Here is a 17,676-nt window from a genome sequence, read left to right on the forward strand (position 1 = left end):
CTGGTTATTACTATAATGATCGAAATATGTCACTATACATTTGTCAAAATGCAGAGAATACACAAAACTGAGAGTGAACTGTAATATAAACTATGGACGTTGGGGGATTATTATGTGTTGATTAAGGTTCATAAAATGTAACAAACATATTACTGTGGTGGAAAAAGGTGATAGTAGGGGAGGTTATACAAGTGTGGGGGCAAAGGATATATTAAACATCTATGTGGGACGCCTGGGTGGCTCAGTGGTTGGGCGCCTGCCTTTGGCTCAGGTCGTGATCCCCGGATCCGGGATCGAGTCTCGCATCGGGCTCCCTGCGAGGAGCCTGCTTCTCCCTCTGCCTATGTCTCTGCCTCTCCTCTCAATCTGTGTCTCTCATGAATAAATAAATAAATCTTTAAAAAAAATAAACATCTATGTAACTTATGCTCACTTTTGCTCTGAGTTTAAAATTCCTATAAAAAAAAGAAAATGAAGTCAATAAAAAAAAACAGGCTTAAGAAGAAATAGGAAACCCTGATTGGAAAGCATTTATAACAAGTAATGAGATTCAATCAGTAATCAAAAATTTCCCAACAATAAAATGTCCCAAAACCAGATAGACTGACCAGTGAATTCTATAAAATATGCCATGAGAAATAATCCAAATAATCCAAATCTTTCAAAAACTCTGCCAAAAACTAGAATCCAATTCTTCCTCCTACTTAATATAAGACCAGCATTACCCTAATACTAAAGCATCATAAAAAAACTACAGAGCAACATTCCTTATGAAAATAGATGTAAAAATCTTCAATAAAATATTAAATAACAAATCCAGCAGATTATTAAACATATTGACATGGAACACCTGGGTGGCTCAGTGGTTGAGCGCCTGCCTTCAGCCCAGGGTGTGATCCTGGAGTCCCAGGATCGAGTCCCACATTGGGCTCACTGCATGGAGCCTGTTTCTCCCTCTGCCTGTGTCTCTGCCTCTCTGTGTGTGTCTCTCATGAAGAAATAAAAATCAAATCTGTAAAAAAATAAATAAAATTCAGATTAAAGTCAGGATTTGGAAGAACTACTTTCATTCTCATGTTCCTCACATTATTCATAAGACTCAAAAGGTAAAACCACCTAAATATCCATCAGTGGATAAATGGACAAAGAAAATGTAGTATACACATACAATGGGATGACATTTGGCCATAAAAAGGAAGAAATCCTGTCATACGCCACAACATGGATGAACTTTGAAAATATGCTCACTGAAATAAGATAGTAACAAAAGTCCAAATACTGCCTGATACCACTTGTATGAGAAATCTAAAGAAGTCAAACTGATTAAAGCAGAAAGTAGAATGGTGGCTACCAAGAGCTGAGGGACAGGAGAAACTGAATTGCTGTTGAATTAAGTACAAAGTTCCAGTCATTCAAGAGGAAAAATTTCTAGATATTTGCTATATAACATTGTGCTTACAGTTAACAAGGCTGTACTGTAGAGTTAAAATTTGAAGACTGTAGGGCTCATGTTATTTGCTTTTACTATAACAAAAAATTTGGAGATAATAAGCAAATTTAGGATGGCTAAAATAATAATTATTTAAAAACCAAAAATCAGAAGTGTTATAAGGATATAGAGAAATTAAAATGTGCATATATTCCTGGCGTGGACAGTAAAATGGTGCTGTTGCTAAAGAAAACAGTTTTGACGTTTGTCAATAAGTTAAACATAGAATTACATATGAGATCTCTTGGTAAAGAGACAAAAATAAAAACAGGCTTTCAAGTGGGTTTCAAACAAAAACTCGCACGCAAATGCTAACAGTATCACTCTTTAAAATTGCCATAAAGTGGAAAAACTCAAATGTCCAACAAATGGTGAATGGACAAACAAAATGTGGTATATCCCCACATCAAAATATGATTTAGTCATAAAAACAAATGGAAAAATGATACTGGCAACACAGTGCATGAACCTTGCAAATAAGTGGGAAATATCAGAGAGGGTGACAGAGCATGAGAGACTCCTAAGTCTGGGAAATGAACAAGGGGTGGTGGAAAGGGAGGTAGGCGGGAGGTTGGGGTGACTGGGTGACGGGTACTGAGGGGGGCACCTGATGGGATGAGCACTGGGTGTTTTGCTATATGTTGGCAAATCGAACACCAATAAAAAAATACCAAAAAAAATTTATACTAAGTAGAAGAAGTCAGGTACTACAGTAAGTGACATATTTTATGACTCCATTTATAAGAAAAGCCCAGAATAAAACAATTCCAGAGAGACAGAAAGTAGATTACTTACTAATTGCTGTGGGCTATGTGGAGATGAGATGGAGAATTAGCTTTTTTTTTTTTTTTTTTTCCTCAATTTCTTTTTTTTTTTTTTTTAATTTATTTTTTATTGGTGTTCAATTTACTAACATACAGAATAACACCCAGTGCCCGTCACCCATTCACTCCCACCCCCCGCCCTCCTCCCCTTCTACCACCCCTAGTTCGTTTCCCAGAGTTAGCAGTCTTTACGTTCTGTCTCCCTTTCTGATATTTCCCACACATTTCTTCTCCCTTCCCTTATATTCCCTTTCACTATTATTTATATTCCCCAAATGAATGAGAACATATAATGTTTGTCCTTCTCCGACTGACTTACTTCACTCAGCATAATACCCTCCAGTTCCATCCACGTTGAAGCAAATGGTGGGTATTTGTCATTTCTAATAGCTGAGTAATATTCCATTGTATACATAAACCACATCTTCTTTATCCATTCATCTTTCGTTGGACACCGAGGCTCCTTCCACAGTTTGGCTATCGTGGCCATTGCTGCTAGAAACATCGGGGTGCAGGTGTCCCGGCGTTTCATTGCATCTGTATCTTTGGGGTAAATCCCCAACAGTGCAATTGCTGGGTCGTAGGGCAGGTATATTTTTAACTGTTTGAGGAACCTCCACACAGTTTTCCAGAGTGGCTGCACCAGTTCACATTCCCACCAACAGTGTAAGAGGGTTCCCTTTTCTCCGCATCCTCTCCAACATTTGTTGTTTCCTGCCTTGTTAATTTTCCCCATTCTCACTGGTGTGAGGTGGTATCTCATTGTAGTTTTGATTTGTATTTCCCTGATGGCAAGTGATGCAGAACATTTTCTCATATGCATGTTGGCCATGTCTATGTCTTCCTCTGTGAGATTTCTGTTCATGTCTTTTGCCCATTTCATGATTGGATTGTTTGTTTCTTTGCTGTTGAGTTTAATAAGTTCTTTATAGATCTTGGAAACTAGCCCTTTATCTGATATGTCATTTGCAAATATCTTCTCCCATTCTGTAGGTTGTCTTTGAGTTTTGTTGACTGTATCCTTTGCTGTGCAAAAGCTTCTTATCTTGATTAAGTCCCAATAGTTCATTTTTGCTTTTGTTTCTTTTGTCTTCGTGGATGTATCTTGCAAGAAGTTACTATGGCCGAGTTCAAAAAGGGTGTTGCCTGTGTTCTTCTCTAAGATTTTGATGGAATCTTGTCTCACATTTAGATCTTTCATCCATTTTGAGTTTATCTTTGTGTATGGTGAAAGAGAGTGGTCTAGTTTCATTCTTCTGCATGTGGATGTCCAATTTTCCCAGCACCATTTATTGAAGAGACTGTCTTTCTTCCAATGGATAGTCTTTCCTCCTTTATCGAATATTAGTTGCCCATAAAGTTCAGGGTCCACTTCTGGATTCTCTATTCTGTTCCACTGATCTATGTATCTGTTTTTGTGCCAGTACCACACTGTCTTGATGACCACAGCTTTGTAGTAGAACCTGAAATCTGGCATTGTGATGCCCCCAGATATGGTTTGAGAATTAGCTTTTAATGGGTATAAGGTTTCCGTTGGAGTGATAAAAATGTTTTGGAACAGGATAGTGGTGATTGCTGCACAACATGATGAATTTATTAAATATATCTGCTTTGTACACTTTAAAATGATTGAAATGGTAAATTTAACTTTTCTGAATTTTGCCACAACAGGCAAAGTACCTGAAAAAAACGTTGCTCCAAAGAAGACATACAAATAGCCAATAAACACATGAATAAGAGACTCAACATCATTAGTAATTAGGGTAATGCAAATAAAAACTAATAAATAACACTTTACACCTACTACAAAGCTTATAACCAAAAAAAGAGATCTTTGAAGTCCTCATTTGTAGCTGGTACAATGTAAAATGGTACAGTTTTAAAAAAAAATTGGCAGTTTCTCCAAAAGTTAAGCACAGCACTACCATATGACCAAACAATTTCCACTTTAAAATCAATAGATTTTAAAAACATGTATTCAGGAGTGCCCGGGTGTCTCAGTCGCTTAAGCATCAGACTCTTGACTTTGATGCAGGTCATAATCTCGGGGTAGTGAAATCAAGCCCCACACTGGGCTCCTCAATGTGTGTGGAGCCTGCTAGGGACTCTCTCTCCCTCTGCCCCTCCCCCAATCACATTTCTGCCCACTCTCTCTTAAAAAAACAAATAAAAAATTTTAAATAACTAAATTGTAAATAACTTTATGTATATACCTAAAAATTTGTACATAGATATTCAAAGCAGCATTATTCATAATAGCAAAAAAAATGTATTCGTCCAAATGTCCACCAACTGATGAATGAATAAACAAAATACCATGTAGCCATTCAATAGAATACGATTGAAGCAAAAAAAAAGAGATAAAGAGGAATGAAGTACTGATACATACACTGCTGTGCATGAACACCAGGATGCAAAAGGAGACAAATTGTATGATTCTCTTTATATCACAAGTCCAAATAATCAAATCTATACCGACAGAAAGTAGATTAGTAGCTGGTAGCATAGGTGGGGTTTTGTTGATTGAGTGGTAAAAATATTCTAATTTCAAGGCTAATGATGGTTGACAAACTTGTGAGTCCACTAAAATCGATTGAATTTGTATGTTTTTCAAAAGTGACACTTCTGGTATATGGATTATATCTCAATAAAGCTATGGAAAATTGGGCAGCCCCGGTGGCGCAGCGGTTTAGCGCCGCCTGCAGCCCAGGGCATGATCCTGGAGACCGGGGATCGAGTCCCACATCGGGCTTTCTGTGTGGTGCCTGCTTCTCCCTCTGCCTGTGTCTCTGCCTCACTCTCTCTCTCTCTCTCTCTCTGTCTCTATGAATAAATAAAATAAAAAATCTTTAAAAAAAAAAAGCTATGGAAAATTGTGCCAAGCAGAATGGATTGCACAGATGGCAACATTTATGGAGACTGGCCCCCAAGGATTCTGAAGATGGAGCATGGTGAGAGCCAAAGAACAAATAAGAATAAGTAAACCTAGGAAGTTCTTGAAAATAGAAGAATAATTTAAAAAATTTCCTCTGATTGTGGACCAATGGTTCCTGTGAGTTCATAGTATTTCAGTTAACTCCAAATTGTTCATGTAAACTATGCCTATATATGGGGCGCCTGGGTGGTTCAGTTGGTTAAGCATCTGCCTTCGGCTCAGGTCATGATCTAAGGGTCCTTGGATGGGGCCCCATATAGGACTCCCTGCTCTGCGAAGAGCCTGCTTCTCCATCACCCTCTGCCCAACGCTCACCCTGCTTGTGTTCTCTGTCAAATAAATAAATAAAATCTTTTTTTTTTAATTGGTTTCCAGGGTACCATACTATCTTGTTTTTCCTCCTACTTCAACGACCATTCCTAATCAATTCTTTCTAGTTCTTCTTCTTCTCTCCATCTTATTACCATTGCAGTGTAGGAGAGTTCAATCTCTGAACTTTGTCTTTCTCTACAATCACTTCTAGATCACATCTACTTTCATGTTTTCAAATCCTAACTAAATATTCTTGATTCTCAAATTCGTGTCCCTTTTTGAGATTTCTCCTTTGAATCCCAGACTTAGATATGCAACACTTCTACCTCACTGTTTAACAGACATTTTAAAACCAAAACTTTCAAAATGCAATTCTTGATCTTCACTTCCACAAACCTACATCAATAGCAGACTTTCCTTTCTCATTGTATTAGTTATATATTGATCCATAAAAATGTACATAAACTTAGTAACTTAACATAACACACATTTATTAACTCACAGTGTCTTGAGGTCAGAACATAGCTTAACTGCATCTTCTGATTTCCAGAGTCTTTAAGGTGGCTGCAATAAAGACATTAGGCATATCTAGGATGTCATTAAAAAGCTTGAGAGAGAAGGATGCACTCCCAAGCACTCGTGTTTGTTTAAAGGATTCAGATACTTCTTGACTATCTACTTGAAGCAATCCTTAGTTCTTTGCACATGGACATCTCTAAGATATCTGATTGTTTAATGAAAGGCAGCAACGAGTTTGCAAACAGTATGAAAATGACCATCTTAAATACTGTAATCATGAGAGTGACATCCCATCATTTCTGACATATTCTCTTGGCTAGAAGCAAGTTATCGGTGATTCACATGCTCAAGAAGCGACCACACAAAGGAGTGAATACCAGTAGTCCCAAAACTACTTGCAGTTATCTTAGAATCTATCTGCCACAGTCAGTTTATGGTAACTCCATTCAAGCCAAAAACCTCACCACTATTCCTGGTTCCTCTTTCTTTCATACCCCACCACCAATCAGTCTGCAAATCTTGCCAATTCTATGTCAAACCATAAGAATTTCACCAGGTCTCACCACTTCCACTTGTACCACTCTAGTATGAGTAACCACAATTTCTCTTAGATTACTTACTTACTAGCTCCTAACTGATTACATTACTTTCATCTTCATCATCCCTGACATGGTCTACTCTAAATACGGCAGCCATTGTGGTCCATTTAAATGATAAGTCAGCTCACATCACTTCTTTGCTCCAATACCTCCAACGGTTTCTGATCTTTCTGACTAAAATCCAAATTTCTTACTGTGATGAATGAGGCCCTATATGTTCTGCATTCATGAACCTCTTTGACAGCGTCTCCTACATCAGTTTTCCTTGTTTATTCCACTTTAGGCACATTGAAAATTTTAGTATTTGTTTAACAAACCAGGTACACTATTGTCTCAGAGTTTTCCTGGATATTCCCTCCATCAGAAACATACTTTCTTCGGATAGCCAGATGGATCCCTTCATCATCTCTTTTACAGTTTTGGACAAATGACACCTTTTCAAATAGACCTACTTGGATTTACTCATTACTATTATAATCTCTATTCCTCACCACATCAAACACTCCTGATCTCGTTTCATATTCATTATTTTCCATATGACTTATCACTTACTAACATACAGTAAGGTATGTATTTTTTATATTTATAAGTCTGCAAGAGAAAGAGGCCACAAAAAAAGGTAGTGATATTCCTCTGCCTAATGTGTTGGTGTATCAATACTCCTAAGAATAGTGTCTCTTACTTAGTATATATTTAATAAATTTCTGAGAATAGAATAAATGTCTATTTTTAAATTATAGGCTATTCATTTCTGGGGGTCAATTAAGTATAAAAACGACCACCAGACTTGTAGCTAAGGCTTAACTACATTAGTTCATTTAAACCTTAAAAATTTATGTAGCAGGTCCTATCTTAATGCCCATTTGATACTTAAGGAAACTTATATTGAGAGATTGTCACTAATTTGCCCAAAATTGCTAGGTAGGTGAATGATGGGACCACTTTTAACTACTTCTTCTGTGAGGAAAAACAAACAAGTTAGTCCTATGTGTTTAGCTTACTTAAAAGGATAGTAATAATAACAGCTATCTTTTGAAAATACACAATATGTGCCAGGAAGCTGTGCCAAACACTATACATGCATTATTATGTTTACCTCACAACAACTATGTGGAACAGTATGTCTATTAATATGTTTATTTCATAGATAAAGTACACACACATACCAAGGTCACATAGGTAATAAAGCAGAACAAGGCCTCACATTTAAGCCTGCCTTGCTTCAAAGCCTATTTACTTAATTATTAGGCTGAAGCGTCTTAGCAGTATTTCTGATAGGTGAAATTGAATTAACAGTAAAGTGTTCTGGAGTTATAGAAGTTTACTCTTATAACTATTTATCTTCGCTTACAATACCTATTGTTCTTAATGTCCATTTGAGTTATTTTCTTGTGCATAGGTCATGGCTCTACTGGATTAATGCACACAATCCCCAAACTTTAGCCTTCTTGATTTATATATTTATAATCCATTTAGACGCATAACAAATTTTTTCCCAATTGTTGTCCCTTCCCCTCTTCTTTCAAATAACTCAGAAACAGTATAATACAATGAGCAGAAGTAGACACAAATAAGATAATTCTTCCTATCAATTATACCAGATAACCACAGAACACATAATTAGAAAAGCATCTGAAACTGATTCCCCTAGTGAAATAATCTCATTTCAAGGTGAGACTAGCAGTTTCAGGGAAAATTAATACTTTAGCCAACATTCTCTATATTATGATTTCACAAAAACCAAAAGAAAGAAACAACTCAAATTCCTCATTTGCCATTGACAGAATTTGTATAAGAGACCTCTAGGGGCTCTAGAGAAGCTGCTTAAGCAAGAACTAGCTGGAGCAATATATTTCACAGGAATCATGGAGGAACCTATTAGCTAAAAGATGGATCTGCAGCAAATTGGGCCTGTTTAATTTATGAAGGCTGCAAACTCCCAGAGGAAGAATAGTCTTGCTTTAATGACTGAACTCCTGGAGATATAGTATGGGGTATCTAGATACCCACAGACACCAATGGCTAGAAAAGCAGCAGCAGAAGAAAAAGCATCAAGGTAGTTGGATAGCATCGGAAGGCTGAAATTTGCTATAGTATGTGGGGGGTTGCTGAGTCAAACTTGAGCTTTCAGAATTGTAAATCAATATATATTCCCACTTTCTATGCAATTTCCACAAAGATAAGTGATGTCTCTCACTGCCCCTGGGTTTTAACAAAAGAGATATATCTGAAAAATATGGGGAAATTTCTCCTGAATCAAGCCATACATTAAAAAAAAATGGAAGACATCAGACATCTTTTAGAAATTTGATAGACAATGAGAGAGAGGGTGAGAATGTGGAATTCATCAATTCACAAACCTAAGGTACAAAAAGTCTCAAGACAAATAAATTCAGTTGCTTCCTCAAAGGATATATATTCACTATCTGTGTTCCTATTCTGAACAAATGCTCGTTTAAACTGTCAATGTTTTGTTTTCAGAGTACTACAGATTCTATTAAACAACCTGAAAAAAAGATGCACTGCTTAATTTCCCTGTTGCAGCTAGGATAACTAGTCAAAACACTTACATTATTTCTAGAGAATTGCAAGTCCACAGGAAGGATGACCAATGCTTCAGTATTCACATCACACAACACCAGAAGTGGTAAATCAGACAGAAAAATCAGAATAATGTCATCCAACTTCCTACACTCAAAACCATTATCTTATTCTTCCTCTACCAGTGACACTGTTGAATCTGAGGAGAAAGGAAGACTTCTTGTGGAAGAAAATATTTTCAAAAGGAGAGAGCAGAAGAGGCATGTTAATGGGCACACTGGTGTAGCCCGTAGCCATCACAGAGAAGTAGAAAATAGAAAATTAAATCTCTCTCCCCACTACCCCTCAGAAGCCCATTAAATGCTAGGACACTATCTAATAATGCATAATGGTCACAGAGAACAAAGCATCATGCTAATACAGATATTAATACAGATATTAAGTGTGCATATAAATAACGATAATTACAGATTGTGATAAGCAATATAAAATCAATAAGCAAGACAATACCATAAAGGATATGATTTCAGTTCAGTGTTCAGAGAAATATTTTCTGGGAAAACGATATGAAGGAAGAAAAAGTACCATCCATGATAGAGGTAGGGTTTAGGTGGAGTACATGTGTGATATGGATAAAATTAAGGATGGACTAAAGGCATCTTTTCCTATAATATTTATCATTTTCTATGAACTTACTGCATATTTAAGTAGATCCTACTACTAGCCAGGGATGGTTTCATGTTACTTTAACAGTGAGATGACTGCAACTCAGGGTAGTTGCTTACTCAGAGTGACATACCTAGTAATGGAAGGAGATAGCCCCTTAGCCTAGGATTATTCATGGATATTATTCTGTACCAATAAAATGGAAAATGATATAAAAGAAAGTAGTATCATTTTGTCCAGGCCAAATGATTCCTTATCACTCATTGAACTCATAACAGAAGCTTTCTGTTTTCAGCATGATTTGGTAGATAATGTAGCTGGAAGCTGAAATTAGGTTGTTTGCATATTTCAACCAATAATATAAGAGACTCTTAAACCAGGAATACCAAAAGAAGAAGAGCTGACCCCAGGATCTCAGGATGGAAGTGCTAAAGTATTCTTCCTTTGAAAAGGAACACTATTGGTCATAGGAAGTGCATACCTATTATATGCCAGACACTTTTTAAGTGCTTTACATGTTAGTAACTCATTGAATTCCTGTAACAACCATATGAGGTAGAATTATTATTAGTCCCGTTTCATAGATGGAACAGAAAGTTTATGTGAATTTTATTAAGTCACACAGCCAGTACACAGAAAAGTGCAAATTTGAGCCCAAAGGGACTGGCTGTTGCCAGTCATTAACAAGGATATTTTCTTCCTCTTATTATTAAATTCAGGATTGGCTCAAACACTGATTTAATGGCAGGGTGAAAATACAGTTAGTGCTGATATTCACTGATATTCCATTGCAAAATACAAAAGTAATCCTTCAACAACTGCTGACATCAGCTGTAAGAATAGCTTTTTATCCTGTTGCCCCAGAGGAAAAATTATAATAGCTCCCACATATTGGAAGTTCTCTGGTGAAATCCTATGAGGGGCTGGCTTGGTATCTAGTTAGGGCTAAGATTCAGAGAGTAGAATCAAATTCTGGGGGAAATGAGCTACAAGAATTCATCTTATTAATAACCTGAATCTCATGAGTGAAAACAGAATTATTGATATAATCTGACATGTTTTCTTAAGTGCCAAACTGCTCTATTCACACATAAGAATACACTTGGAATTAAATAATTATCTGGCACAAATGTTGGAGATTTAATTCTTATTAGGCCAGACATGTATTAGCTTAACCCCACTCCCAGAACTCACAGTTAACATATAACACTTTTATCCTTCTTGTCTCTGTTTCAGTATGGAGTTGGTTTCAACTGTATGCCTATGATCACCTTATGAAAACAAACAATATCAGTGGAATTCAGAATAATTCAGAATACTGAAGCAGAGTTAGGTCAGCAAGACGGCAGAACAGGAAGCTACAGGTGCTTTACTCAAGGAGACACCACGCCAACAACATAATACAAATCAGAATAACCCTGGGAAAATGCTAGAGACCAGCTGAGAAGATACAGCACTCAGAGAATTGTAAAAATGAAGAGGGAATTACAGAAAAAGAGGTAGCAAAATCCATGGTGTTTGGCACAACCATTACCGTCACACCCCTTGCATGGCATAGTGCAAAGCAACCAGGAAGAAATGGCCCATTCTGGACCCCTTACCTTGGGATGGACACAAGAGAAGACAGTGTGATAACATTCTGTCTTGTGTAGAGGATGCTAAAAGGATTTATTTATGTCTCATAGGACTTGGAGTACTAATGGGATTAGAGACAGAATACAGAAACAGCTAAAACCAGATGAGTAACACATTAGAGCTGAAGATTTGCAATCAGATACAAAGTGGAACAAGAGATCAGAAAAGGAACGAGAGGAACTGGAACCATCAGCGAGGCTGACTCATGGTCTCCTTGAACACAAAGCCAATACAAAAAGACTGGGAGAGGTGGTTATTTCTTCAAATGACCAAATCGTGAAAAAATTTAAAGGCATGAAAGAAACAGGGAAACATGGTCCAAACAAAGGAACAAAATAAAATGCCATAAACCAGAAGATCTAAAGCTAAACAGACCTATAAACTAAATGACAAAAAATTTAAAGTAACTATACTAATGATGCTCAATAAACTAAAGGGGAACACAGATATACAACTACTGAAATCAGGAATATTATACATGAACAAAATGAAGATATCAACAGAAACAAACAATAAAAAGAAAACCAAACATAAATTATGAAGTTGAAAAATAAATGGACAAAAAATTCATTACAAGGATTCACCACAGAGAATTTATCAAGCAAAAAACAAAATAAATAAATAAATAAATATACTGTCCATTTGAAGATAGATAAAATCATCAAGTCAAAACAAAAGAAGTCAACAAGTCAAAAAAAGAAAAAAAGTAATTAAGAAAAGTGCCGAGTGCTCTCAAGAAGACCAGTATGTGAAATATGGGCATTCCAGGAAAATGAGAAAGAAATGAAAAGCGAACGTATTTAAAGAAATTATAACCAAAACTTCCCCAATCCGTGGAAAGAAATGAATATACAGTTTCGAGAAGCACAGAGGAATCCAACTGGGATAAATGCAAAAGGAACTATAAGGAAACACATTATAATAAAAATGACTATAGTTAAAGACAGAGAGAATCTTGAAAGAAGCAAGGAAAAAGTAAATTGTCACATAAAAGAAAATTTCCAGAAGAATATCAGCAGGTTCCTGAGAAGAAATATTGTAGGCCAGAAGGGAGTGGGATAATATATTCAAAGTTCTGAACAACAACAACAAAAAATGTCAACCAAGAATATCATATAAGGCAAAATTTTACTTGAAAAATACAGGAGAAGGGGGATCCCTGGGTGGCTCAGCAGTTTGGCGCCTGCCTTCGGCCCAGGGCGTGATCCTGGAGTCCCGGGATCGAGTCCCACGTCGGGCTCCCTGCATGGAGCCTGCTTCTCCCTCTGCGTCTGTCTCTGCCTCTCTCTCCCTCTATGTATCTCATGATATTTTTTTATAAATAAATTTTAAATAAATTTAAAAAAAAAAGAAAGAAAAAGAAAAATACAGGAGAGGGGTGCCTGGCTGGCTCAGTCAATAGAGCATGCAACTCTTGAACTCGGGGTTGTGAGTTCAATCCCCACATTGGACATGAAATTAATGTTTTAAAAAAGTAGAAACTAAGACTATTTGCAATAAACAGATTAGGGAATTCAGTACCACTAGACCTTCTCTACAAAACAAAACTATAAGGAGCCCTTAATGTTAAAGCAAAAAGAAAGGTATATAGAAAAAAAAAAAAAAAAACAAGCTTCAGAGGGCTGGGTGGCTCAGCAGTTAAGAGCTTTCCACTCAGGGCCTGATCCTGGAGTGCCAGGATCGAGTCCCAGGATCGAGTCCCAAATCGAGCTCCCTGCATAGAGCCTGCTTCTCCCTCTGCCTATATCTGTGCCTCTCTCTATGTCTCTCATGAATAAATAAATAAAATCTTTATTTAAAAAAATAAAATAAAATAAATTGAAAAAAGAAAAAACAAGCTTTACAAAAATAAATATCCAGTAAAGTAAAAGACATAGACAAATGAAACAATCTGTACTATACCAACTTTGGGTAATGATTTTTTTTTAAGATTTCATTTATTCATGAGAGACACAGACAGAAAGGCAGAGACATAGGAGAGGGAGAAGCAAGCTACCTGTGGGGAGTCCACTGGGGGACTTGATCCCAGGACCCCGGGATCATAACCCGAGCCAAAGGCAGAGACACTCAACCACTGAGCTGCCCAGGTGCCCCTAGTTAATAAATTTAAATGAGAAAAAAGAAAAAAAAGAACCCTATAAATCTATGTCAATGAGTAAGCAATATATAAAGATGTAATTTGTGAAATCAGTACCATATTATGGAAGAAGTTGAAATTTAAAGGACTACAGTTTTTGTATATTGATGGAATGTAAGTAATTATCAGTTTATAATAGTATGATACATTTTAAGATGTTTTATGTAATTGCAAGGGGAACCACAAATGAAATGAAATAAAATGAAAAGAAATATCTATAGAATATACTAAAAAGGAGACAAGCAGTGAATCATAGCATATCACAACATAGCCAATGAGTCACAAACGAAGTCAAGAAGACATGCAATAAGGACAAAAGAGATGTAAGATATACAAAAACACTTAACAAAATGGCAAAACTAATGTCTTCCCCTATCAAATTATTTTAAATATAGGTTGATTAAATTCCCAAATCAGTCCAAAGACACATTATGTAAACGATTAAGAAAGAAAATCCAGGATCCAACTAAATGCTGTTTATACAAGATACATTTTAGAACTTAGAACACACAAAGAATGAAAGGGAAAGGATGGAAAAAGTTATTCCATGTAAATGATAACCCAAAGAAAGAAACAATTCCACTTCTGGATAGTACCAAAAAGTATTATAAGTATGGTCTCTAATAGATGCTTGCATACTCATGTTCATAGCAACTCCAGTAGCAATTCTAATAACCAATAGGTGGAAGCAAATAAAATATGCATCAAAAATTAATTAATTAATTAATTAAGCATCGAAAGATGAACTAAAGAGACATCTGAGTGGCACAGTTGGTTGAGTGTCCAATTTTCGATTTCAGCTCAGGTCTGATCTCAGGGTTGTGAAATTGAGTCCCGCATCAGTCTCTGTGCTCAGGTTCTCTCTCCCTCTGCCCCTTCTCACTGCACTATCTCTCACTCTCTCTCTCTCCCTCTCTCTCTCTCTCTCTCACTGGAAAGAAGAAAGAAAGAGAAAGAAAGAAAGGAAGAAAGAAAGAAAGAAAGAAAGAAAGAAAGAAAGAAAGAAAGAAAGAAAGAAAGAAAGAAAAGAGAGAGAGAAAGAAAAAAAAAGAAAGAAAGAAAAAGAACGAAAGAAAGAAAGAGAAAGAAAGAAAGAAAGAAAGAAAGAAAGAAAGAAGAAAGAAAGAAAGAAAGAAGAAAGAAAGAAAGAAAGAAAGAAAGAAAGAAAGAAAGAAAGAAAGAAAGAAAGAAAGAAAGAAAGAAAGAAAAAAGGAATTACACATGGGATGCCTGGGTGAATCAGTGGTTGAGCGCTGGGTTCACCTCAGGGAATGATTCCGGGGTCCTGGGATTGAGTCCCACATCGGGTTCCCTGCGAGAAGCCTGCTTCTCCCTCTGCCTACCTCTCTGCCTCTCTCCGTGTGTCTCTCATGAATAAATAAATAAAATCTTTTTAAAAAATGAATTAAAGAAAAAGTGATATAGGCATATAATGAAATCTTGAAAAGGAAGTAAATCCTGCTACATGCTACAAGTTGTATGAACATGACGACACTGTACTAAGTGAATCAAGCCAGTCACAAAACCACAAATACTGTATGATTCCACGTATATGAGCTACCTACAGTACTCAAATTCACAAAAACATATTGAATACTGGTTGCCAAACACTAGAGGTGACAAACAATAAATATACCTATTTAGGTATACTTAATATACCTAGAGTTTCAGATTTTCAACACAAAAATATCTGGAGATCTGTTTCATAACAATGTAAATATATTGAATATTATTTAAACACTTAAAAATGGTTTTGAGTATAAATTTTGATATGTAACTTTTCTGACAATAGAAAAAGACTACTCAAGCAACTCTAACCCGACAAAGACAATACAAATCCATAAATGACCAATCATCAATACTTACTTGTACTACATGTGCTTCTTTGACCACCAGGACTGTGGAAATTCTCCAATGAGAAATGTAACATCTGACCACGTGGTCCAAATCAAGCCTCGTTTATTGTGGGCCACAAAATAGTTAAGACAGTAAATAGATGCAGTATGATATTGCAATTTTAGGAAGTTGAATAATATTCTCGGCTGCTGTTTTCATCTTCACAAAGGATGGCTCTTGAAAAAAATTCACTAAAACCTGAAAAGAAAAGGAAATACGGTTTGAAAGCCTTTGAAAGCACTTTCTTTAATAACTCTTTATCACTGTTGTTTTATGCCAGTATGAGCTCATTTAAAAATTAAAGTCCTTAGAGGGATGTAAAAAAAAATTACAACTAACCTGAAAACTGAAATAGCGACAAACCGACAGATAACACCCACCCCACAATTATAAATAGTTTAAAAACAAATTATATATCCACTTGGGTTTGTTTTCTTTTTGCATGTAGTTTCCTAACAGGATCTACTAGGGAAAACTTACCTGTTTGTTTTTGAGTTCTACTCTTCTTTCTAATTTATACCATTATTAATTGTCTTGTTTCATGAAACTGATGCCCACATTGCTCTTGTACCATGGAATACCCTTTTTTGTCACTAAAAATAGGCCCGAAGATAGGTATTTGTATTTAACAAAACGTTTCTCCAAAGTGTCATGAAAATTAGGAAAATGTCATGTAAATTCAGCGCTTCACATATTTTCCTTCTTATGATTTTTTGGCACTGGTATGGAAGAGTGAAAGCCCCATGAGAGATAATAAATTTTCCTATCCACTTGATAATGAACTAAGTTGATATTCAGTCATTTGACTTTACTGTGTAAGGCTTCCCCATAATATGGGACATTTATAACACCTGCTCATTGTTAGCCTGACACGTGAAAATGTTTTTTCAAGTTTTATTCAATTGGCAAATTCATTCTCTAAGAAATATATCATTAGATTGATGTCAGATGGCATGATATTAATGTTCAGCTATTTTGGCATGTCACTCTCCTAGCAATATATTTTTTTAAAGCTGCCATAATTCAAATAACTTTAACTCCAACTCACTTTCTTTGGGGAAAGTAAAAAGTAAGGGGAATAACTATTCAAAGATAAAACTCTTCTGCTATCAACTCCTACAAATGCAGTACATTTCTCGCAAATTAGCCTAATACAGGTATGTGCATATCTCACATATCTCTAGCATTAAGAGAAAAACAAGTGGGTAGCACTTTCTTGTTATTCTAGAGCTAAAAATATCCATTATCATAAAGAGAGAAAGAAAATAAACTCTTTTTTGGAACAGACATCAGGATATTGCTGATTTGGCTTCTCTCAAACAGACGAACGAAAAAATCGAGAAAAAATTTGTACCCATACAAATTTGGATTACTGCCCTGGAAGAGGTAAATGACAAGAATCCTTGCTCCTTTGAAATGAAGAAGAAGCCTTTACAACTAGTTGAGAACAAGTGCAGTTATCCACAAAGCAAAGGTCTTAACTTCACCTTTTTTGGCCTCCATCCCAAATCTTAAGTTCAAAGGTATTTTCTGAACACTTAATCAATAAGAAAAGAATTGACCTCATAACATTCTAGACTAGTAGAAGGGAAAAGAGAGGAGTAATGTAGTTATAAAAGTATTTTTCCCAGCCTTCCTTATCACCTAACGATCACATGATAGCCAGAATATGGGAGGGGGGAAAGTGTTTTATTTCTTTGCTCTCTAAAACTAAATTCCCAATTGAATGCTCTTTCTCCCATCTGACCCCAAACCACTTCTTTTCAGGGCAAACTGCTGCTATACTTACACAGATTTAATTATTGATTAAAATTTAAATTCAAGGTTCCCATTCTTCAGTGATGCTGTCAGTGTCTTAAACTGAGTCTTGTTTCCCTAGCAACACTCTAAGGATAATGTTTCTCGTTAATTTGCTTACAACTACTCTATACAATAAGATTTTGTAAATAAAATGACATGTATCTTAATCTTCAATGTAACTTTCAATCCAGTACCCCTGTACCTTTATGTAAAAACACTGGTTCTTTCAAGACACAAGGCATCTGACTGACCATCTTTTCTTTCATTCTTAAAAGATTTGTTGCATCTAGATAAATAACCTCTTCTTCTAGCACAAGTACTCC

This window comes from Canis aureus, chromosome X (assembly GCF_053574225.1).
Source record: "Canis aureus isolate CA01 chromosome X, VMU_Caureus_v.1.0, whole genome shotgun sequence".
NCBI classification, from domain to species: Eukaryota; Metazoa; Chordata; class Mammalia; order Carnivora; family Canidae; genus Canis; species Canis aureus.